Source organism: Camelus dromedarius, chromosome 3, assembly GCF_036321535.1.
Source record: "Camelus dromedarius isolate mCamDro1 chromosome 3, mCamDro1.pat, whole genome shotgun sequence".
Classification (NCBI taxonomy): domain Eukaryota; kingdom Metazoa; phylum Chordata; class Mammalia; order Artiodactyla; family Camelidae; genus Camelus; species Camelus dromedarius.
The window spans coordinates 93,202,267-93,228,186 of record NC_087438.1 but is presented as its reverse complement, the minus strand read 5'-3'; the positions used below and the strand labels follow the sequence as shown (position 1 = coordinate 93,228,186).

The 25,920-nt window shown below is 47.5% G+C and overlaps 1 long non-coding RNA gene across 2 annotated transcripts in view; it reads left to right on the top strand.

Annotated features, from left to right (window-relative positions):
* Nucleotides 1–25,920, top strand: part of LOC135321003 (uncharacterized) — a 69,998-nt gene that overhangs the window by 20,719 nt on the left and 23,359 nt on the right. The window lies entirely within an intron of this gene.

Here is a 25,920-nt window from a genome sequence, read left to right as displayed (position 1 = left end):
TGGTTCAGATGAGGAGGAGGAATGCTAGGCTTTTAGGGGCAGGACATCAGTGGGTTTCTGAACCAACTGCCCACGAAGAGTCCATGGAGAATTAGAATAGCTCGCGGGGTCTGGGAAGGGTAAAACTTGGGTAGGTGAGAGGATGGCCCAGCAGCATGGGCAAGAGCTGGGAGGTGGAAACTCCCTGGGCCTGAACGTGGGGAACAGTGGGAGACGTGGCAGAGGCAGGAGCGAGACAGGAGGGGACCTGCTCACACTCCCAGGGATCAGAGTCTAAGTTCTGTTGAGCCTCAGTTTCAAAGGTGACTGGGAGAGGTGAGCTGGCTGCTCCCCACACCCAGAGGGGAGCAGAGGCACGTTGGGGGGCTGCCCAGCCCTCCCCATCTCTCCCCAGTGCCTCTACCTTATAATCAGGGTGGCCCTTCCTTCATGTTTATGCCAAAATCCCAAACAGCCAAGGCTGGGCTGGTGAGCTGTAATTTATATCATTTTTCATATGGGTTACAGGCTCCGAAGGCTCAGACTCCTTCAAGTGGGAACCACATTGCAGCAGGGCAAACCAGTGTTAAGAAATCTTGTCCCAGGGAGCCGCCTGCTTCTCATTTGGGATGTGCCTGTGTTGACTGTTTGTTTTCAGGGCCCAGCTGGTTGGGAGAGAGGGCAGGGTGGCCATGGATCACTACCCTTGCCAGGAGTCCCTGACGAGGCTGGGGTGAGTCTCTGTTGTGAGTCCTGCCAGCCTCCTGTGTGCCCCACTGTGAAGCCCTGCAGAGGAAGCTGTGAGCACACTGCTCTTTGTCCTCGCCTGTCCCCACAGAGCAAAGCCAGCTGGAGACAGCCGAGTCTGGGAGAGCCTGTGGGGGGCCTGGCACCCCAGGCTAACTGTGGGGAGCGAGGGCTCTGGGCTCCCCCAGGCACTGCTGGCAAACCGAGAGGCAGTACACGGAAGTCGGCCAGGAGGCCAGCTGCAGTGAAGACACATGAACCGTGGCTACACACGAGGTGGCTGGATCTTAAACACGTGGCACTGAGCGAAAGAATATGAATGATAAATTCCACTCATATACAGTTCAAAACCAGGTACAGTTATTATGTGATGTTAGAGGTAAGCTTAGGAGATAAAACTAGAGTTGGAAGTGAAGACCCTGGAAGTTGGGGTGGTGGTAAATTGAGTGAGGAGGGAGGGGACAGGATGGGGTTGGGGGGAAGGAGGGAATCCTGGGGGCAGGCTGTATTCTAGCTCTTGATCCTGGAGGTGACCACAGGAGTGTTCACTGCCATCAATCATTGTGCTGTACATGTATGCTTTATGGACTTCTGAGTGGGCTATCTCTCACAATAAAAAGGGCTAAGAAAACAAAGTCAGAGGGCACCGAATGGCTGAGCACTCGCTGCCCTCCTCTCTCCATCTCACTTCCGTCCTCAGGGCCCTGGAACACTCTCTTTCTTGCCCCTCAGCAGTCAGCCCCGCCCCACTTGTCTCACCCAGGCTGGGTCAGGCCCAGGCCTTCCCTGGTGCTGATGGAGTCACAGACCAGGGGGACTTCCTGATCCCCAGAGAGCCCTGAAGCCTGTGGGGCTATGGGGCCCCCTTCTCAGTAGCCCTGCCACTCTGGGCCTAGCCCAGCACTGGGTCCTGGATCAACTGGCAGGACTTTCCTGGCTCTGAGAGGCTCCCCACGGTCCCTCATCAGATCAGGAGTTGTCATGTTACTGGGAAGAGGAAAATAAGAATTACCTCGGTTCTTAGTCATCAAAAAAAAAAAGAATTTTTGATGAGAGACAAAAAGCATGCTATAAGCAAGATTTTTATTAGTGAAGTAAAAAAAAAAAAAAAAAACTAGTGAGAGATAGCACACCCCTGAGAATTGGGAGCAGGCCAGTCCAAGAGAGGAAAAATGGTGCTGTTCCTTTGTCTTTCCTGTTTTTATATCCTGGTCTCGTGATTGATTGATTGACAACTCAGGTTCCCTGTGCTCTGGCACGCCCACCCCTTTTGGGCAGGTTTACTGGGTCAAGCTATACCAGGGCCTTCTCTTATGCTCAGCTGCAGCATTTTGATTTAACTGGCTTCTTTTACTGGCCCTTATTTAGAGAAAGTAAAAATTTCTGGAGTCCCCCTTCCTGAGTGCAGACATACAGTTATTTTCTGGGTTGTTCCTTTCCCCTTCCTCTCCCCCTGCCCAGTGCTCATTTCTATTTAAACTGCCAAACAGTCAGAGCTGCCTGTACATCCCTGCCTCTGTCCCCGCAGGAACTGCTTGCAGGCTGAGGGGCCAGAGCACCTGTGTGGACGGCCATCAGGTGGCCTCCGTCAGGGGGCTTGCCGTGGCAACCTAGCTCTCTTTGAGGGACACCCTGGGTACCTTCACTGTGAACAGAGGGCAATCTTTAGAACATGTCTAATTTTTGAAGAAAAATCTCTGATCTTCAAAGTTCTGTTTGCTCTTTTAATTTTCTTCAAGGAGAACTATTGATAGAAAGAGGCAGGTGTGGCCTTTTCATGGGTAAAAGGAATCCCTCAAAGTTGGGGCTGAAGGAACCGTAGGGGAAAATGAAAAGTGTGGGGTTGAGGTTCCTCGGTGGGAGGGGCTAGTCTAGGGGGCTGGCTGCCTCCACACCCTTAATTTCTGGGAGCAGATGAGTCTCCCCCAGGCACCTGCCTGGGCCTTGGGGCTCTTCCACAGAACTTTCAGGTGAGAAACTTTCCATTGTTGCCTTATCTTGTGGCAATCCCCGCCTCACCGCCTCGCAGCGACCACAGGTGTGCGCAGATCTGAGGCCCCGATCTGTTCCATTCTCTTTGTGCCAAGCAGAGCGGGGACGCGAACCCCCGGCATGAAACGGCGCCCACAACCGCAAGGCCTGGTGTGCGCCCTCTGAAACTGTAGGTAAAGACAATTACCGGCAATTTCCACAGCATGGTTTGTTTTTTGTTCAAAGGCCAGGGAGGCATTCGCAGCAGTAGGCCCAAAATATAGTATTCCCACCGCATGCCGCCCTCATAAATGTGCGATAAAAGCTGTGGTCGCTTTGTCCCGGCTCTTCCTTTTAACAGTCACCCCTTCAAGTTTGATGTTGAAACTGCTTTTTTCTTTATGTGTACTTTGATGGCCCAGATAACGCTCCATGATAAGGAACTGCCTTCAAAACCACTCACTGTACCTCGTGCTTACCCATAGGATGCGCGTCACAAGAGAAAATCGGGTGCCCGAACTTATGAGAATTGGGATAGGAATGTGCTGAGTCTGTGAAATCCTCCTCTCTGCTGCCTGTATTGAAGATTTGGCCAAAAAAGAGAGAGAGAGAGAGAACCAGGGACCAATCAGAAGAGAAAATGGTGGGCCTTGTCCTAGAAAGAGCTGTTTTCCCACTAGCAAAAGTTGCTAAGAACCTGCACATTCATGCCCATCAGGTTTCCTTAACCAAAAAAGACTCTGTGAGGCTGATGTTAATCGGCCCAGAGAGCTTGGGAATGTCGGTGCTCTCCCGGGGTGGGTGTGGTCTTGAAGGTCTGGATTTATCAGGTGCTGCATCTCCTGTGGTTGAGTTAAAGCTCTTCCGTTTGTTCATTTGATATTTAGACTCTATCAAAGGCTGCCCACACCTGGAGTCATAACATCACAATAGGAACAGACCCTTGAGTTGTGTAAGTGGTGGTTGGTTTTTTCACAGCACTTTGATATCCATTATCTCATCTCCCATCCCGTGTAGGAGGTTGACATCAACATGGTGGCCAGCACAAACCCCAGTAGGGTACTATGCCCATGGTACAGATATGGTTAGAGTGACTAGAGTGACAACTGCAAAAATGCCCCAAGACCAAGAGAGGGGCTTTTCAATGGAGATGTCATAATTGTCTCGGCAAAGACCAAGCGTTTTCAAAGACCTCTAAGCTTTAGGCTAAAATCAGTGGCTTCCAAATCTAGGAGAGACCATCTTGGCTCCTGACTTCATTTGTAACTTTGCCCTGTTCCCAGGGACCCCAGAGATCCTCAGCCTGTGAGGCAGAGGGATTAGAGCTGACTTGGATCAGACAAACTGAGGCATGAATCTGGCTTATCAGCTGTGTGACTTTAGGTGAGTTACTTTACATCTATGGGCCTCCGTTTCCTCGTCAGGAAAATACACGTGTCATTGTAAAATCTCTTCAGGGTCCCTGCTAGGCATGACAGTCTGTGATTTTGTGATTCTATGAATTACCCTGAATTTGCATACACATAACAACTTACAGGTTTCGAAGCACTTTCACATAACTTTCAGCAGTTCATTTGATCTCGGCCACAGCTCTGTGGGGTGGGCAGGCAGGCGTACCATATTTTCATATCCCCATTTGAGAGATGGAGAAATTGAGGTGCAGAAAGATGAAGTGGCTAGCCTTAGGAACTCTAGCAAGCTGGTACTGGCCAGTACCTGAGCAGACATGTGATTTCTGGACTGTCTCGTGGACAGCCCCTTCAGTCAGGGATCCCTCCTGGGTTATCCTGGAGGGGACTAAGGAGTCCCAGAGCTTAAGGGTCTAGTTTAGAGTGCCTGGGCCTCTGGGCCTCCTTGTCATGTGTAGCCCCAGTGGCTGGGCTTCACACAGAACACCTGGCAGCATTCCAGGAGCTGCTTAGGGAGGCAGCTACAAAGGCCTTTGGAAGCAGAGGCTGGGGAATCACTGCTCCAGCAGACTCTTCCCACCTCAGACCCTTTCCTGTGTATCCACACCCCCTGGCTTGGATCACACAGGGTTCTCCTATTGGAATTCCCTCATTCCTCCTGCCAATTAAATTCTTAGCTATCCTTAAAGCCCAGACCAAAAAGCCCTCCCTTGAGCGCTCCACATACATTTTCTTATTTAATCCTCTGTTTTACTCATCTGTAAAATGGAACAGCAATACCCTCGGTCAACATCATTTATCCCTCACTTTGCAGATGGGGAAACTGAGGCTCAGAGGGTTAAGTCATATGCTTGAGGTCACACAGCTGGGGGGGCTGGAGCCAGGATTTGAACCTTATGACTTAAAATGCTCAGGGTTGCAGGCATCAGAGGACACTGACTTTCTTTATCCATTCACAAAGCACTTAGGGACCACCCCCCCTCTTATGAGCACTCTCATCCTTGCTGAGTGTGTGTTCCATGGGTCTCGCTTGTCTCCCTCTCTGGGCTCTGAGCCTTGCAGGTCAGAGGCTGCATCCTGTTCCACACCATCCACTCCATACACCTGCCTGGCACATAGTTGGTCTTAGTAAGTCCATGCTAGTTGGTGAAGACATCTGTTGTGCAGCACGGTAACAGGGCCAGCTGAGCCAGCTGAGGTCTGTAAGCCTAGGGGCTACTCTTTCTTCCAGCTGGACCTATAGGGCCCAGCCACTAAATGTTCCAGGGCTTCCTGGCCTAGAACTTAGGGCACAGCACTTCAGTAGAGTGACCCAGTTTGTTTTTCCCATACTGCCCACAAACTTGGTCCTAACTCTTCTAAATGTGTAGAATAACTTGCTGTTTAAAAGCACATGGTCAAGTTTGGATACTCTGTCCCTCAACTGCTGTGTGACCCAAGGCAAGTGACTTTATGTATTTTGTGAATCTAAGATTCCATCCATCGTAAGGTGCACCATATTTTATGGCCCAACAAGAAAGGACAAAACCCTTCCTGCCAGTTAAACTATGCTAAGTCATCAATTGTAAGGTACATCTCAATTTAAGATTTGTCTAGACACTTCACAAAAGAAAATATTCGAATGGCTGATAAGCACATGAAAACATGCTCAATATCATTAGTCATCAGGGAAACACAATTTAAAAATCACAGACAGATACCACTACCATAGCCATCAAAACGGCTTTAAAAAAATCCCAGACTAACCTAACAACATACTGGGTGTTGGTGAGGGTGTGAAGCAACTGTACTGCTGCTGAGACTATAAAACCACTTTGGATAATAGTTTGGCAGTTTCTTGAAAACTTAAACATATACCTATGATATGACCCAGACATTCTATTTCTAGATACTTACCCAAGAGAAATGAAAATAAATGCACACAATGACTTGTCTATAAATGTTTAGAGAAAACTTATTTTGTAATAGCCCCAAACTGGAAACATCCCAAATGTCTACTAATAAGTGAATAGATAAACAAATTGTAGTACATGCATTCAATGGAATAGCACTCAGCAACTAAAAGTAGTTAACTATTGCCATACGCAACAATCTGGATAAATCTCACAACAATGTTGAATGAGAAAATCCAGACAAAAGAGGATACATACTGTGTTTCGATTGATATAAAACTCTAGAAAATGTAAAGGAATCTATATTGACAGCAAGTAGGTCCATGGTTGCCTAGCGCTGGGGTGGAAGGAGGGAGGAATGGATTACAAAGAGGTATGAGGGATCTTTGGGGGGTGATGGGAATGTCTGTTAAGTTGATTGTGGCAATATTGCGTGAGTATAAACAGGTCAGAACTTCACTGTATATTTTAAATATGTAGAGTTTCTACCTCAATGAAGTTGAAAAAAATGTGCATTTTAAGGAAAGGATGCTTTCCTTGTCTGTGACCCAGGAATATTGTTATGAGGCTTAAATGAGATAAGACATTAGTGCAATATCTGGTGCTTTACTTCTGAACATGGCTTGCAGTTTTTATTCCACTATGAGGGAGCCTGGGCCTGGAAGAGGCCAAGGAGCCTGCCCTAGGTCCTGTGGTGAGTTGGTGCAGTGCAGGCCAGCATTCCCTGTTAGAGTGTGTCTCTGGCCCCAAGCATCCTGCACTGGCCCAACCCCAAATGGAACAAAAGGGAATAATCCCAGTCTCCAAGGGCTTGAGAATGGTCTGGCTGGTGGAAGCCAAGGCCACTGGGGACTGTAACTTGGAAAGCCCTCGGCATCTGATGTTGGGTCCTTAACGAGGGTGATTGACCGCAGCGAGCAGAGTTGATGTCACCCACCCTGCAGCCTCCCCACGTCAATGCAGTGGTCCTTCTACACAGCCTGTTTTGGCAAGTGACTGATTCAAAGCCACCCTTCATAGCAAGTGTGAGAAGCCCCCACCGCAGGCCGCCTTCGGGGCAGGCCAAGATTCGACATTACTCACAGCTTCCAGTACCTGCCTGAGTTCAAACAGGAAGCCTGGTTTTTCCTCTCGTGTCAACAACAACGTTTCTTTCTGTCTTTCTATTCTGGCCTCTGGGCTCTCTTGTGGAGCTGGTTTCTTGGGGTGAAAGTCTAGTGGTCCCCACCAGCAGAAGCCTTGGCCAGAATCTTCTCACTTGGGGAAGCGTGAAGGAGGACTTTCTGCCAGCAGGCTATGAAAACGACTTTGCTCATCTATGACTTTGTAAACCAAGGGAGCTTCTAACCAGGCACATAGTAGGCCTTCCACACATGTTTGTTCAACTAATCTAGACTGAAATATAGTATGTCTCAGAACAAATGCAGCTCCTCCCAGGTTGCTGGCTCAGCAAATATCACCTCCACCTCTTCTCTTGGGCCAGACACACTAGTGGCACCTCTCCAGCTGTTCTACTCCCTCATTTCCCACCAGGCGGACACTCAGTCCATCTGTCCTTTTTGCTTGATGTTTCTCAAATCCATTCCCTCATCCCAACAATCTCTGTGATGATCTTAGTCCAGACCCCTGGCCCCCTTCATGTGATACTGTCACTCTCTCTTCTGTCCCACCTGGTCCTGCTCCATCCACAGACCACACAGCAACCAGAGCCCTCCTTTTTAGACACTTGAGGGACCACATCACAAATGGACCTTCTTTGCTTACTATCCTTGTGAACATTGTGTGGAAACTCTAAAGTTCCTGCTGAGGCCTACAAGGCCCATCTCTCAGAACTCACCCCTGCTCCCAAGGTGTTCTCTGGGGGCTGTGGATACTCAGACACTTGGGGTTCCCTAAGCAAGCCTTAGTCTTCCTGGCCTCTTGGGCTTTGCATGATGCTCTGAAGAGGCCCCTACCTGCCCCTAGACCTCTCACCCTCCAGCCGAATCCCCCCTCCCCATTCTCTTTCACCTTTCCTGAGGAATTGCCCTAGTTGATTTCCCTCCTGTGCATGTGTGTGTAACTTGGTTTTGCATGTGTCACCCACATATATTTCCAGTTTCTGAGGGCAGGGGTCTGATTTGGCTCTATGTCCGCGGGCCAACCCAGCCCTGTCCGGTCAAGGAGGATCCCACATGGAGCAGGGGCTTGGCAGGTGTGTGCTGGACAGCCATCTCTCTGTGCTCTTCATAGACTCAGGGGATCTGACTTGGGTCAGGAAGCAGCTGGTATATAGCAGGGACTCCTCACCTCTCTCTGCCCCCCAGGCCCCCTGATGCAGCTTGCTTTATAAGGGACATGTCCTGTGGCATTGATAGTTAGGGGTAAGGCCAAAGGGGACGGGTCTCTTTCCGGAGGGAACTTCTATGGACATTGAATGCCTTTCGTGTCCTTCTCTGGCTTTAGCTGGAGATCTGACCTGTGTCCAAGGCTGGAACATTCAGCCAACCACATTCCATTTTTGTTGAGCTCTGAAGTATTCAATATTCCTGGACTCCTGGAGAAATGGGCCTCCCTGGACTGGATGGAGGCTGGGAAGGCAAAAGGAAGTTCCTAGCTCTTTTCCGTGGTTATTGTGAGGATTACATGAGTGAATATACATAAAGCTCTTAAACAGAGAGAGACGCACAGTTAGTGCTATATATGTGAGTCTTGAAGATGATGGTGATGACGAAGGTCCGTGGGCATTGCAGCATCGCAGCATCGCAGGAAGTGCACAGATCCCACTGCACAGTGGGGCTGGGCCACAGACCCCTCTTTTATGAGGGCTAAGCTCTGGTAGGGGAAAGGCTGCTTCTGGCACATTCCAGATGCTCCATAAGAGTTTATTGAAAGAAGTTAAGTTTTTGGTTTTTTGGACCAGGTGAAGTGAAGTTTTTTCCTGTGCCAGGGAAGGAAGACTTTGCTAGATAATTGAGAGTAAGGAGGTTTAAGGATGAAGGTTTAATCTCTTAAAAGAGGAGACATTTTAAGTGCTTACAAGGACAGTGCTACTTAGTAATAATTATTTTCTGGTCACTAAGTCATACCTTCCCCCAGAATGGGGCCAAATTGGAAAAGAGTGGGCAATCTGCATTTCTTGAAAACAACCTGATTCAGCTTCCGTAGGGTCAGGTTGTTGTCTCTCCTGCCTCTTCAGCCTCCTGCTCCTAATGGCCCTGGGTCCTTGGATGGGATGACGCCCCATGGAGGGCATTTGGCCCAGCCCCCTGCCCCATGACCAGGTGCACATGGCCACCACGGAGGGAGGGCCATGTCCTGAACCCTTTGCAGGCTGCTGTGCTGTAAGAGCTCTCAGACTGGGCCTGGAGTCCCTCCCACACAGACCCTCCTCAGACCTGAATCCACTGGGGACCAGGTTGTGCTGGGTTCTGGGTGCTGGGGAGACAGCAGTGAGCAAAGGTGACTCAGCCCTGCCCGCATGGAGCTCAGGGGCCAGGAGGGGAGATGGGGAGACAGACATTGCACAAACATGAGCCATATATAAACATATCATTGTAACATGTGCCACGTACAAAGGAAGTGTCCGAGATGAAAGTGAGGGCTGACCTCAGCAGGAAACAACCTGGTCTCAGGGACTCAGGAAGGCGTCCCCAAGAAGTGAGGGCTCAGCAGAGACCTGAAGCGAGCATCGGAGTTACCTTGGTGAGTGGGATTTTGGGGAGAGAGCATTGCAGGCCTGGGAACACTGTGTGAGAAGGTCCTGGGGCCTGTTGAAAGACAGAGGCAGGAGGAGCTGCACAGTTGAGTGAGGTTACAGGGGATCTGGAGGAGAGGCACGGGCCCACCCATGATGGCGCCGCATCCTCTGTCTAGGTTTCCATGGGAAATGAGCCTTGGATGGTGGACATTTTCACAGCATATGTGAGGACTGTCTAATGCCAAATATCTGCACATCCACTTGGATTTCCCTCCATCAGCCCGAGGTTCCTTGCAGGGTGGGGTAAACATTGTTCTTCTCTAGATTTCTTTTTAAACTCCAAGTACTCTTGGCAAAGGAGAGCCAGTGGTCCTCCCACTGCTGAGTGACTGGGATGGGTTTGAGGGAACCAGGAGGGAAAAGGCCTGGGAGGGAGTGAGGCTGCTAGAGACAGCTTATAGGTTAGGTTGACCTGGCCTGACCAGCAGCCCCCTGGGCAACAAAATTTCCTGCCTTCCACTTGCACTATTCAGCGCTTCCTCGCTCTGTTTGTGAGCTGGGGTGGGAGTCAGGAGCCAGAGTCCCATCCAAGCTCTGTGGTCATGCCAGCTTGCAGGACCCCCCACTTCAGCATGCTTTCTCAAGTTAACTTCCTTTATCAAATTAGAGTAATTTTGAAGTTTTTATTCACTCTTTAAAATTGACTTAATGATATAAGTCATACAGATATTGAAAAAAGAAAATAAACAGCATGGTCAGAACTAGAGTTCTCCCATCCCAGTCCCCTACCTGAGGGTGGGTATCAGGTGGCTGGTTCTTCTGGTCTTTTTTCGGTGCATTTTCATGTATGTATATGTAGATACAAAGAGACAGTTTTGTTTGATGTATTTTTTCAAACATAAATCTGAGTTCTATGTATTATTTAGCAATTTCCTTTTTCACTTAATGGTCCATCTTGGAAATCTTTGCACATGAATGTATGCAGTCCCACAATGTTCCTTTTTAATGACTGCATAGTTTTCCCAACTGTACATTCCTGTAGGTTATTTATCCATTCTCTCACTGATGAACAGTCATTCATATTGTTTCCAGATTGTCACCATTACAAACAGTACCATCACAAGCAAATAAATCCTTGTATGTGACTTTCAGTCTAGCTCAATGCAAAGGTAGCTTATCTTAACTCATGATGAGATCTCTGTTGGAGGAGGTATTCAAGTAAAAAGTGAAATAACATGTCTTCCTCAGCATAGAACAGTGATGCGTAAACTTGATTGTGCATGAGAATCACCTGGAGAGCTTCTTAAGCTACAGATTGCTGGGCCAAACCCCTGGAGTTTCTGATTCAGGAAGTCTTGGATGGGTCTGAGAATTTGTATTTTGAACAAATTCTGCTGCTGGTTCAGGAACCCTACTTGGAGAATCACTGCCTCTGGGTGTTTGCTACTCAGCCTCCACTTGCTTACTTGAATAATGACCTCACCATTGGGAGGCAGTGTTCAGGGAGAACTCACCCTGGGTCCCTCCCACTACTGAGAAGTGGGTTTTCTAACTGGCAGCCCTCAGGGAGGCAGGGCCCTTCAGGGCTCTGGTAATGGTTCCAGAGGTCTGGCTAGCAAGGCTGTCGGGCAGATTTTCCAGCTGGCACAGAAGCTCAGGGCCTCTTGACTAGACACAGCCTGCAGCACCAGTCTTTTCTGGGCACCAACCTCCCCACTCCTGACCCCACCCCATTTTTCCCAGTGGAGCCTAATGAAGAGCTGAGCCTGGTAGTGAGCTGTTTACACAGCATGATTGGAAAGTGCTCTGGGGTTTTCATAAAAGAAACAACAGGAGACCACATCCCCAAAGAAGGTCTTCTAAAGGTCTTGAGGTTTCAGGACCCTGAGGCGCTCTTTGTTTCCAGCTGGACTGCAGGAGGTCACACTGGGGTTAGGGGAGAGCCTTTCTGGGGTGGGGGTGGGGGTACCGGGAGTCTGGACTCTAGGAACTAAAAGGCATCCCCCTTCCCAGACCTTCCTTTGACAGGGTAACTTCTGCGCCTAAGAATGGTCAAGTTGCAGGCTGAGGGTCAGACCCCAATGGGCATTTGGCCTGAACCTCCACCCAGAGCTCACCAGGTCCCTGCCCTTTGACACCCCCCACCCCAGTGTGCTGTCCATAAACATCAACAGCCTGAATCATCAGAAGTACGCTTCCTCTGGATAGCTGGCTCCTATGTTTGCTGGAGGTAACAGAAGGGAGGAAGGAGGATGCCTTAGCCGCCAAGTCACAAGGGATGGGATGGGAGCGCCTTTGGAGCTCAGGATAGCTGCTCCAGGCCCCTCTCCTTCGTGGGGACAAATTTTAGACCCCGTTGTAATCCCAGGTAGGAATGTCCTTTGAGGCAGGTTGCTGTGCCTGTGTGTGTCTCTCTCTCTTAGGTTATGTCTAAAGTCTTAAATGTCCTATCTGATGTGTTCATGCTGGTAACCCCTGCATCTAGCACCTGGTAAGAGCCTAACAGGCCCTTCTGAATAAATGAACAAACAAATATCTTAGAAGTTGTCGGCAAAATGGATTCAGGCTGCTCATCCCTCGGAAGTGGGGCTAGGCCCTAAGGCTAGACCCTATTCAGCTATTTGAGCCCGTTCTGCACCGCAGCAGCTGTGCGGGGTGCAGGTCCCACCACAGGAACAACCTCTGTGCAACCTCAGCTGTGAAAGGGGCCGTGGGGAAACTCTGCCTCCTATGCAGGGCTTATCCTGGGACAGGCCAGCCGCGGGGCAGAGTGTGGACAGGGGGGCTGGCTTCCCGCTTCCCGCGTCAGAGGGGATGGAATGATTTCTGAGTCCAGCCAGGGTCCGGCCGTGCGCCCTCAGGGCAAGGTCAGGCTCTGTCCAGGGTCGTCGCCACCTCCCACCCCACCCCACCCCGTCGCCTTCTCTCGCCAACTCAGCAGTAATACTGGAACTGAGGGGTAGGGAGGGAGAGACTTTTAATCCTTTCAGACTCAAAACTTAACTTCTCATTTCTCTCAAGACACCCGCTTCTAACCCAAAAAGCGAAAGCGAGGCTGGGGGAATTCTGCTCGGTGGAAAGGCTCAGGGTGTTACTTTTGGTGTGGGTGGGGCTGGTCTTCGGCGTTCACAACCCATTCCTCGGACCAAAAGTGCCCCAGGCTGGGGGCGCCAAGGGTCTGCGCGGGGGGGCTGAGGCGGAGCCGCAGAGCCCCCCACCCCCCCACCCCCCGCAGAGCGTGGCTTTGCTCGGCCCCGCCGCGCCTCCCGGCCCCTTGGGAAGAAGCGCAGCCCCTGGAGGCTTCCGTTTGAGGGCCTGGGAACCGGGCCCTTCCTCTGCCCGCCCCAACGGAGCGCTTTGAAGTGGCCGGGTTCCCAGCCCCCGTCCCCAGCGCGGCGCCTCCCCTGCTGCGCCCGCACCTTGGCAGTGGCCGAGCTTTGCATGAAAATGGGCCCCGTGGTACCCGCTGGGCGCTCTTTGTAAATTCATCCCCGGGAAGGCCTGGCCAGAGGCTGCTCCTAGAGAATTCGCCTCCCGGGTCCCACGGCCGAGGTGTCTAGGCTTAGCTTCCCCCAACATCTCTCTTTCGAGGTTGGAGACCTCCTCCCGACCAAAGGTGGGACAGTCAGAGGCCCCACAGGTTCCCCTGCGGGCTGGGCCGGACCTAAGCACTGAAGAGTTGGCCGAGGGGAGGAGAGCCAGGGATGCGCTCACCGACGTTTTCAATGAAATTCCAACCGGCTATTTGGCAACATTATTTGTACCAGTGCTTGAAAACTATGCAGACCTTTGATCCAGTAACTCCGTTGCTGCTAAGACAGTAATCGTAGGTATGTGCAAAGACGTTTGTACATACAATATACTGGAGCGTGGTTTATAAAAGGAAAATTGTGAACATATCCAGCAGTGGGGATTGCTTCTACTCGCTAATGGACTAGGTTAGCACGGGCCAGGTACCGTTGGAGGAAATCCATGACTTCAGATCCTTAGCAATGATAATGTAGAATATTTACTACTAAAAACAATGCTCTTGATGTTATATTAAGACAAGTATAGTGCATACGTGTAAGGGAAAAAGACTGGAAGATATGGTTTTCCTTGGGTGCTGAGATAAAGGATGACTCATTGTCTTAGGCTTTTCTGAAATTTATTATACTTTATACTGTAATCATGTCTTTTAAAATGAATTTTATTTAAGTAAAACTTCAGTTCTAAGAATTTAAAACAAAATTTTGCCAGGCTTCTCAATAATTTCTGAACTTGAATAGCATGCCACAAGACTCACAGCACTTTAATATACTTTTCTCTTTTGTTTTTGAAACAGGCAGGCCCCCAGCCTGAGGGGTGGGTGGGCAATTATTATTATCCCCATTTCAGAGATGAGAAGACTGGTGCCTTGGCAGGTGATAGATGGCTTGTAGGTAGGAGCACAGCAGGGCCAACACTGGTCTTTCCGAAGCACAGAGCTCTTGCTAGTTTGCAGAGTGTGTATGGAGTCATGGAGTGGAAGATGGGAAGGGAGTGGTGTGCAGAGCGGAGCCTCCTACACAAGCTCCCCGGGACTCTGCTGCAGGCCAGATGTCCCTTCAGGGTGTGGCCTGGACTCAGGCATTCTTGGCCTCCTTGATTCCACCAGCATGCAACACCTGCCCTGGCCCTGCCCCCAAATTGCAACTCAAACCCTTAATGGTAAAGAGATAAGTGTTAGAAATGTTAGAAAACAGGAACATGACCCCCAGGCTATTGTCTCCAGAGGTCCTGGGTCTGGTTTTTTTTCACCCTCCTTTTCTCTCTGATGCTGCTCAGGAGCCCTGAGGTGATGGGAGGGAGTTTCTACATGCCTTGGACTTGTCCTACATTCAACTTTCTTCCCCAGAGCTGGTGATTAGTTAGCTGTGGGAGTCCCTCCACCTTTGTGTGATCATCCTCTACCCCCAGCAATCCATTCATGGCTGATCCCTCATGTGGTTAAGAACAGTCCTGAATTCTCAGGGCATGGATGGTGGGGGAGAAGTGCTGAGGAGAGCTCTGCTGTCTTGGGATGTATTCAGAGAGTTGGAGCCCAGCTGAAATGGTTACTGTGATTGAAATGGGCCTCTGTCTTCCCCGTAAGGTTTAGAGACTACTAAAAAAATTTCCCTTTTCTCTAGTTAGCTTTGCTGATCTTTTGATGTTCTTGTTTCTAACTTGGCAGTTTATGACTCTAAGTCATTCTGTGCTTCTGATTTCTTTTAACATTCATCTTTGTTTTCCTCTGAATGCACAGTAAAACCTGGGGGGTGGCTGTGTGGGTGGGAGTATTGCTGGGGCCCCCTGGAGGGTACGGCTACTAAGTAAAATTTGGTTTTACTAAAACACACAAAAATTACTTCCCAGAGAACTTTTTTCTGCTCTAAATTCACTTTAGACAACTGTACCAATTCAACGTAGGGATTTTTTTTAAAAGATTGAAAATAAATGAGAAAAGGAGACTAAGATACACAGAGGACAGAAAAGCAGGTCCAACACCTCTAATGTGAATTTCAGAAGAGGACAATGGAGAGAATGGGAAAGAAGCAACACTCAAAGAGCTGGCAGCTACTAATTTTCCAGAACTGACGGCTACGCCAACCCTCCCATTGAAGAGGCACAGTGATTTCTGGGCAGAGAAAATATGAATTGCTCTATACTATGCCGCATTGTAGTGAAACTTCATAACACCAAAGATAATGAGAAAATCCTAAGAGAAACCACAGAAAAAAGAAAAATTACCTACAGAGAAATAACTAAACAGCAACAAAGGAGGTGAGAATACTATAATCAGAGTGCCGAGTGCCGAGGGAAGAGAATGCTCACCCTCAGATTCTACACTGAGCTGTTCAAGAAGGAGGGCAAAATACATTTCAAATAAAAAAGGCCTGAGAAAGATTTTCACTTACATGTCTTCAGTGAAAGATCTTCTAAAGGGTGTTCCTCAGGAAGAAAGAAATTAAACCCCAAAGGAAGGAGTGGATGAAAGAAGCAACACTGAGAAAATAAATGGACACTGTGGGTAAATCTAAATAAGCCTTGCAGGTAAAAAGCAACAACTGTAATATTGGCAACTGATTGCGGAGGGGTTAAAAATAAGGGAAGAAGTAGTAGACGATGATTAATACGATAAAAGGAGGTATTTGGAGTCAGCGTTCTGATGATGATTTTCAGGTTAGAATAAAACAAAAACAAAAACAACATAAACAGAGCCACACTCATCTACTACATCTTGCCTCTATCTGCGGTGTAATCACAGTACAATTGCTGGAGTTGAATAGTTGCAATAGAGGCTGAATGGCCTGCAAAACAAATAATAATCACTGCTTGACCCTTTACAGGGAGAAAGTGTGATGACCCCTGAATTAGGTCATAAAGCAAATTTTAACAAAAATCAAAGAATAACATACTGGCTATATTCTCTGATCTTAATGAAATAAAATAAGAAGTCAAAATCAAAGAGATAGCCAAAATAAACTCATTATATTTGGGAGTGTGTCTAAAGGATTCATAGGGAAAAGAGGAAATCGTAAAGGAAATTACGAAATACTTGGAAGTGCAGGATATTAAAACACAATATAAGAAAATTTGTGGAAATCAGGTAGCGCAAAGATTAGAGAGAAATTTATAGCTTTTAAAATATATGTTAGAAAAAGACTAAAAATTAGTAAGTTGAGTATATCTAACTCAAGAATTAGAAAAAGAATAATAGAATAACCTGAAGAACATAGTGAAAAGGAAATAGGAAGGGAAACAAGTAGAGTAAAAAATAAACAATAGAGAGAGAAACAGAAACAAAAGTTAGATCTTTGACAAGACCAAGACAAACCTCTGGCAAGATGGACCACCAAAAAAAAAAAAAAAAAAAAAAAAAAAAAGAGAGAGAGAGAGAGAGAGAAAAGGGACAAATAACAATAGATTAGTTTACTAAATTAACTTATTAAATGATTTAATTTAAAATAATTAAAAAGTGAATGTGCTAAAAGATACTGTAGAGATTTCTTTTTAATTAGGAGAGAATATTACAAGCAGCTTAATGCCGATGAATTCAAAATTTCAAAAGAAATGGGTAGTTTTCTAGAAACATGTAAATGTCCAAAACTGATTCAAGAAGTTATAGAAAAACAACAGTTCTGTATCCTTTGTATCAGTTACTTTTTGCTGAGTAACAAAACCACCATAAAACATAGTGTCTTAAAAGAATAACCCTTTTATTTGCTCATGATTCTGCGGGTCAGCAGGTTAGCCAGGCATTGTCGTAAGAAGAGGTCTTCTGCAGGTCTCACCCTGGGTCACTCAGGCAGTGGCAGCCGTCTGGCAGCTCTGCTGGGTCTAGATGGTCCAGGATGGCTTCCCTTAGATGTCAGGTAGTTGTTATTGGCTGTCAGCTGAGACACACGTCTCCATCAGGCTATTCCGTGCTTCTCATATTAGCAGAAGGATTCCCGGCAAGCAGCAGAATGGGCAAGCCCCAGGGCACAATTATATTCAAGCCTCTGCTTGTGTCACATTTGCCAGTGTCTCACTGGCCAAATAATAACAAATCTTGGCCAAAGCAAGTCACTGAATCAATGTGGGAGGGGTTATACATCAGTAAGGAGACAGGGATAGGCATTCAATAGGGGCTCGTTACTATAACAATGAACCAAAACTGTTAAGTAAACATAAAATGCAAACTTCCCTAAATATAATGTGGTTTTCCACGTTGGGTGCTGAAACGAAAAAAAGACATATTGGAAAACCTGGTGAAATCCAAATGAAGTCTGGAGTTTATTTAACAGTCAATGTTAGTTTCTTATTTTGACAAGTGTACCATGGGTATGCCCTCATATTAGCATTAGGGGAAACTAGGTGAGAGGTGAGGGGGAACCCTCTTGGCTACTTTGCAAAACTTTTCTTTCTAATCAAATCAAAAATTATTCCTAAATTCAAACTTTATTTAAAAACTAACAACAGCCCTCCAACATACTGACACACAATTGGCCCAGATAGTTTTATGAGTGGTTTTTGCCAAATTATTCAAGGAACAGATATCCTCCCTTTTTAAAAAAAACTGTTTCAGAAAATTGAAAAAGAAGGGATGTTTTGTGATTAACTTTATGAGGTTAATGTAATGTTGATATGCAAGCTGGTTAAGGACAATTTGAGAAAAGAAAATTATAGGCCAATTTCACTTATGAAGAGAAAGGCAAAAATCCTAAATGAAGTATTAGTGAACTGAATATATCTATAATTGACCCAGCAGGGATACAAGGACAGTTTAAAACAAGAAAACCCGAAGTAATTTACCAAATTAATAGAGTAAAGAAGAAAACTCATGTAATCATCTCAATAGATGCAAACAGAAAAAGCATTTGATAAAAATTTAACATCAGTCATTATAAAAACTCTTGGCCAACTCAGAACTGAAGGAAACATTCTGAACCTGATAAAGGATGTCTATCAATACCAACAGCAGACAATATCCTTGATGGCAAAATATTTGAAGCCTTTCCTTTAAAATCATACATGGGAGAAGTCAACCTGCTATTGCTAATACCATTCAACATTGTACTACATGTTTCAGCCAGCAGAGTAAGACAAGAAAAAGAATAAAAATTTAAATGGAAGAAAAAAATTGCAATTTTATATGCAGATGACATGATTGTCTACACAAAAAATTCGGGGAAATATAGAGGCAAGCTGTTTGAACAAAGAAGAGTTCAGTAAGATGGTTGGATATAAGGTCAAGATACAAACGGGGTATAAGACATAGTTGTCTCCAGGAGGAAAGATAGGGAACAGGATGGAGGATGGGCTTTACCAGATGTGTAATGTTTATTTCCTGAAAGACAAAAAGAGGGAGGAGATCTGAAGCCAAAACGATATAATCTCATTTGTTAAATCTGGATGGTGTGTACAAGTATGTTATATGGTTTTCTTTTTTTTCCCCAAGATTTCTAATTTATTTATAAGAAATTTATACTTATGGTTAAGTATTAAAATATCTTTTTTTGGTTTTCTTTTTTATAAGTTTCTGTGTAATATACATAATACACATAGAATGATTTATGCAACAGATATGTGGTTTGTGAAGTACAATTTGAAAATGAGCCCGTTGATCCCTCCAACACCATTTCCCCACCTGTGTCCCCCTTCCCCACCCCTTGTCTTTCAGCCCAGAGGGAATCCCTATCCTGAATGCTGCACTGATAAATTCTTTGCTTTTTAAAAATGGAGTTTGATCTATCATATTATTTTCCATACTTTTCCACGAGTTTGAAATGCTTCAAAATTAAAAGAAAATAAAGCAAAACATGTCACATCTCCAAAAGGAAAATGATTATAGGAGAGAAATGTTTGGAAAGAGTACCCTGACTGGAAAGGGCTTTGGTTTCCTTATCTGTGTCCGCCTTACTGTTCATGCAACAGTACTTCCTGATTGAGTATCTCCTGGTGCCAGGGATTGGGGACGCAGGCTCTTATCATTGGGTGGGCAGTTCAGCACAGGCTGGGATGATATGTGTGAGATGCATCAGTCTGGTGGCTGGAGCACAGTTGCCAACCACAGTTGCCTCAGGATATGGGGGCCATTACTATGACTGGTTCTTAAGAAATGGCTCAGCTGCCAAGTTTTCAGCTGCCAAAGAATAGGGTCTGTCCCTTGTTAGTCCTGCCCTTGGGTTCACTGTGTGCAATGCATGCCAGTTAGAGTCAGTATTCAGCCTGTTCCATGCAGTTTTGAAGGCCAGCAGCCCAGCATGTAAACAAGTCATTACCAGCAGAGCCCACAGTGGGGCAACTTGGGCCCTGGAGGCTGCAGGGAGGCCTGTGGATTTCATGATCCAGAGAGTGAAGGCTGGAGCCCTGGTAGGGGTATGATGGCTCCTGCAGGAGACACACAGTCTCCCTGGGCCTCTGCCCAAGGCTGGCTTTGGCCCTCACCCCTTGCAGCCTGTGCCTCTCTGCATCACCTTCAGCCACACAATCAAACATTTACAACAAAAGGAAACAAACAAGACATCAAATGGGTAGCATTTAAGTTTGCTGCTGCTGAGAATCTGTTCTTGAACTAAAGGCATTTTGTGTGGGGGGCATGGTTGGGGTAGGGGGTGCAGGCTGTGTCTGGACTCACTATTCTAGAACAAAGGAATCACCTAGTTCTCCGAAAACTCTGGAAACCCTTGTGTGCTAAAATGGCTTGGGGATGTGCCGATGTTCAGCACACCTGGGGTGTCAGCTCCCACTGGTGACTGTGAGCAAGGCTGCTTAGGCACTGGGTGTGGGGCATGTCCTGAAGGACAGGGGAGCCCCTCCCAGGGTCCAACACCCACTGCACGTGGCAGGCGCCCTGTCACTGGACTCTGGTAGTTTCGGTTGGAAGACGCAGGCTCTGAAACTCCACTGGGCTCTGACGCCAGCCAGTTTCCTCCTGGTCTGGAGCCGGGGAAGAACTGGGTCTGAGCATGTCTAAGCCTTCCGCCCGGGCTCACACCCCTGAAACTGGACTTGGCTCTGTGGCCTGCGAGCCTGCGAGCCTCACGTTGGCTGGTGGGGAGGGAAGCTGTAAGAGAGCCCAGCCTGCTGCTCCCATCAGGGCCTTTCTTTCCCCATCGCCCCAAGCCTAGAGTTCTGATGCTCCCTGCCAGTGTTGCCGCCTCACAGGCTGGCAAAGCCTCGGACGGAAGGCTCATCATGTGTGAGTCATGGCCCGTCTCAGACCAGGGACCATGTGCAGTGCTGAGTCACGTGGGCTTGTCTCTTCTGCTGAGGAGTGCTGGGAAGGCCAGTCTGGGAGGCAATGGGGGGAGTGGGGAGGCCCACCCTTGACTGCTGGGTGGCCTGGCCTCAACTCATGGGGAAAGGGCGAAGCAGGGAGCAGAGCCTGTCCACCGGGGCCACAGTCCCCAGGTCAGTGGAGCCCAGGTCAGTGTTGCTCTGTCAGGGTCTGAGCCTGAGGAAGGCCCTGCCTCCTCAGACCCCTCAGGCCCTGGGACTCTGCTCCCTGTCGGCTCTGCCCCGAGCACACCTGGATGCTTGAGGCTGGTGCAGTGGGCGGTCTGCCCAAGGTCTCGCAGGAGGTCAGGGTCCCGGTCAGCCAGGGATGGCCAGGCTGCTGCCCTGGGGTCTTCCATCCACTTACGCAGCCTTCCTGTACCACTTACTTAGAAAACAAGGACAGAAGTGACAAAAGTGAGCAGCACCTTTTGATTTTTTTTTTTTTTTTTTTGCTCATCAGATTGGCAAAAAATTTAAAGGATGAATAATACCCAGCGTTGAAGAGAATGCAGGGAAACAGGTACTATTGTATGAACATAGCAGGGAGCAAAGGGTCCCAGCCTGTTCCCAAAGGGCCACTTAGAAGTATCTGTTACCATTTAAAAGACATGTGTACTTTTGACCCAGGAGTACACTTCTGAGAACATTTCATATAGAAAAACTTACACAATAAGAGAGAAGCATCTTGCTATTCCAAATATGTCTACAGGGTAAGTAACAGAAAAAGTTATGTTCAGGAATGTTCACTGCAGCTTTATTTGCAATTGTTGAAAAAAAAATCCTTAATGTCCATCATAGGGTGATACAAATAAAGTAGACTGTGCTATTGAATACTCATAGCTGTCAAAAAGGAAGGTATAGCTCAGTGGCAGAGTGTGTGCTTAGCAGACATGAGGTCCTGGGTTCAATCCCCAGTACCTCCATTAAAAAATTAATTAATTAATTAAAGTAAAAAGAATGAAGTAGACTTGTATGTACCAACTGATATGAAAGGATGTTCATGATATGCCATAAAGTGAAAAGAAGTCACAGAACCATGTGTTTTATATGATATTGTAAAACAAGCAATGTGTGTGTGTATGTGCATGCGTGCGTGCGTGCGCGTGCACGCATTCACTTAGGAGAAGGTCTGGAAGGATGTCAGTGGTGGTTTCTCTGGGAGGGGGCTGCTAATTGAGATAATGGGAGACTTTTACTCTTTAATCTATATATTCCTATATTGTGTGACATTTTTACAAGTGTGTGTTTACTTTCAAGTAAGAAGAAAAAAGAATTAAAAACAACATAAGCAATTGTCCTTATACATCATGAGGACCTGATGAGTGTGGGGATGTACACGTGCACACATGACTAGTGGGGAAGTGTTCGAGATTTCTCCTGCCTCCTTTGGGGCTGAAAACTCTTCCCAGGGCCTGTCTTCCCTCAGGGCAAATCACCCAGTGGGTGCCACAACCGGGTCTATCTCCTGTTCCTAAACCACTTCCTACATCCACCCTCCAACCCTCCTTGTGACTTCCCTGGGGGGCCTCCCTGTCCCCACCCTGTGCTTCCAGAGCCGCCTGCCTGTCTCCTTTGTGGCTTCCTCACCTTGGCTATCCCCTTCCATCCTGTGCAGTCCCACTGTGGGCACTGCCAAGGCAGGATCGTGCCCCTCTTTGTTCTTCATTTATGTGCACAGAGAGGGGTCTAATCAATGTTTGGCCAGTGAACCATAAAGGAACCAACAGAGGGACACTGGACAGGAAGGGACCTCTGAGATCAGCCAGGCCACTTTCCAACCTGACGCCCAAATGCACTCTGCTTGACACCACGAATGACAGGGCAGCCACTCCCATCCAAGGCAACTCACCCTCGCTTCCTGTGTGAAGTGGCTTCCTTGCCTTAATCAGGAGCAGGGGCAGTGGCTGAGGCATTTCCCAGGTAAATTTGAAGTCTGTGGTCAGTTCAGCAGGCAACGTAGAAGTTTGATGGGGTGAAATGAAATCCCTCCCTTTCTCCAGCGGGGAGAGGCCATACCTGCTGCACATTGTACCTCATCCAGTTCCAGCAGGTCAGCTCCACCCTAACCACTCTGTTGGCAGAGTAAATTAAGCATTAAAAACAAACTAATTAGTACTTCAGGGTAGCTTCATTCAGAAAATTACCGCGCCAAAGAGGTGTCTCATTTAGAACCGACTTTATTAAAAGACGCTTGGTAAATTCCTGTAACAGATGACAGCACTTTCCAGAAATGCCGTAATTGAATCGTTTTACTGCATATATCAAATGGTTATTAAATCTTTAATATCATAATTCCTTAAGAATGCCGTAGTCAGTGACAAACAGCAACCCTCGCAACAAAGGAGCCCCTTGTTCCCTCCTCTTGGCTCTGCAAACCGCGGGAAGTCGTAACTTCGCTGTACTCGGTTCTGTGCGTTTTTAATGCCTATGAGTAAATGCCAGCTCTGGGAGGAACCCGACATAAAGAATGGGAGGAAGCGTTGTTTCTGACTGGTTGATTTGTGGTTTAGGGAAAACGCATCTCTCCCAGGTGAGGCTGCAGGGGTTGGTTGAATACCTGCCACGGTGGGTGGGCTGTGGCCTGGAGGTAGCACAGAGATACTGAGTGGCCCAAGTTGCCCAGCAAAGTGGAGGTTCCTGTTCATCAGTGTGGGATGGGCGGGCACTGCTCCTGTCCTGGAATGTGGTGAGGCAGGCAGGATGGAGTGAACAACCTGCTCTGCCCCCTACCCCCACCCTTGGACTTCCTCCCAGCCCGGCTCTCTTGGACTGAGCACTTCTCCCTGCAGGATGGGGGCCTGGCCTTCTCCCCAGAGCACCTGGCCCTGGCATGGCTCAGGGGAGGGACCTAGCAAACGGTGGGGGGTTGAGCAATAGGTCCGTTGATCCAAGGGAAACTGACAGAATGCAGTCTCCTGGGCTTTGGAGGGGATGAGGCATTGCAGGGGCTGGTGAATAGAGTGGGGCCTTTTCAGAATAAACTGAAAGTCACCTTTTTGCTGACTTGCTGGGGGGGGGAGCTAGGCAAGTGAAACAACCACTCCTTGCTTCCGTTTCCTCATCTACAAAAGAGGTAGAAATGTCATGAGGGCCTGGGTTTGGGGGTCGGTGTGATCTGAGTTCGAATCCTGCTTGGTTGTGTTGTTGGATTTGGAGCCTCTGTTCCTTAACCTTGCAAAAGGGAGAGCGTGGCCTCTGGGCAGACAGGTGGGGGTTCAGTGACCCATCACAGGCTTGTTGATGATGCCTGACAATGCTCAAGACATTTGTTGGTGTTGATTGTTTTTCTTTTTTTTTTTCAACTTTTTTAAAGTTGTGAGTTATGATTTTTATTAATTTTGAGGGGGCAGGGTAATTAGATTTACTTATATATTTTTTTGGAGGCAGTACCAGGGATTGAACCCAGGACCTCATGCATACTAAGCATGTGCTCTACCACTTGAGCTATACCCTCTCTGCCAGTGTTGATTGTTAATACTACTTCAGCTGGGTTTACAGGAAGAGGAAAGGGAGATGGTACAGCTGGTGTCACAACCAGAGAGTGAGTGAGGGGACTCGCTGACTTACTCACAAGGCTGTGACAATGAAGCCCTCTAAAGGGAGCTGGAAGGGAAAGGCACCTTGGGGAGTTCTGACCCCACACTAAAATGCAGGTTGCTCTGAAATAGTCTTTCTGTTGGGAGAGGGCTGGTTATTCGGTCATTTGGCCTGATCCGTGTGTCTTCTCTCTCGGCCCTGCAGGTGGAGCGCTTAGAGCGCAGTGTGAGAGCTGCTTGCAGACTCTGAGAATAGACTCATTATCAGAGCGCAGAGTTCCATGGGGATTGGTGGACTCGCCTGGCCGACCCCTTCATCATACAGATGGGGATACTGAGGCATAGAGAGAGTATTTCAGGTTCCCACCTGGAGAGCCATGACCAGTGGGAGTCAGGGCCTGGCCTCCTGGGTTTTGGTCCAGGGCTTTGCAATTCAGTGTGACAGTCCAGGCAGCCACTGGCCCTACCGGCCCCTTTGAGAAAGCTGGAAGAAGGGTTCCATCCTCTCAGCTGGAGGGTGTGGGCTGGACTTCAGCCTCACTGGCTCCCTTGACCACGCGCCTCCTGCTGGGCACAACCCATGCCCTATATGTGGCCTGATAAGCTGCCTGCTCTTCCCAAAGCCAGGATGCTGTGCATGCCCTCAAGGACCACCCAGAAGCCTCTTCTATGGGGTGTGGGGAGTCAGAGGGTGGCTTCCTTCATCCTCCAGAGGCCTTCCCCCTTCTCCCCTGTGGTTCTTTTGCTGGGAAGTGGGGGAGGTCTTTATCCACCTGGGTCACTGACCCTATTCCTACCCTGACTCCATCACCCCCTTGCCCAAAGCCCATTCCCCGGTGTGCCCAGCAGCATCCTCACCCCAATTTGACATATTTCTCATATTCCATTTGAAGAATTTTTTGCATCCTTTGAGTTTTCCCAGGAGTTTCTTAAGCCAGTTCTTATTAGGACAATTCTGTCTTAACTCCAGGTCAACCAGTGCACTTTAGAAGCTTCTGAGAAGAAATAGAAGACCTTGGGAGAAAGTCACTCATGTGTAGAAGTGGCAATCCTTCCCCTGTAATTAGGAAAACACTAGCATCCAAAGAATTTCTCACTCTCTTTATTTCACATTCCCTTTCATCTTCCCCCTGCCCAGAGGAGGGGGACTCCTGGGGGGACTTGGAAGTGTAAATGGGGGCCTCTCTCTAGAGCATCCCTCAAAGGATGCACTGAAGAACTAAAGGGTTGAATAATTTAAAAGCAAACCGTACAAACCCTGAAAAATAGAATTATTAACTTCTCTGGAAAGGGAAGGTGTTTCAAAGCTGGAAACAGTGGATGACATAACAAAAGAGTAGGTGGTGGGTTTAATACATCTAAATTTCCATATATAAAACAAAACAAAACATCATGGAAGGAAAAACATGCCTGAAAGCTTTAAAAAATGCACCATTTGAACCAGTAATTCAATTTCTGGGGAGTCTTTGCTAATGAATAAACCTTAAATATGGAGTTTGGTTATGCATAAAGTTGTTTATTGTAGAATTATTTACGAAAGTAGAGGGAAAAAAGAGAAAATAACCAAAATATGCTGAGACTGAGGAATGGCTAAGCCCATTTAAAAAAAATATTATGAAGTCGTTTTAAATGTTGTTTCTAGAAACGTTCACTGAGAGGCAGTGATACAATATATTAGCATTGGCAATATAGGCTTGGGGTCAGTCAGACCTGGGTTTGAGACCAGGTGCGACCTGGATAACCCTGGGACAGCTCTCTCTGTAAACTTTAGTTTATAAATCTGCAAAATGGGAATAATGATAGTACCTACATCATAGGATTACTGTGAGTGTCACATGAAAGAATGTTTATAAAGTACTCAAGCCCTCAGTTGTCACATGTTATGATCATTATCATCATTTTTGCATAACAGAAAATTACCTATGCTCATTCATTCATTA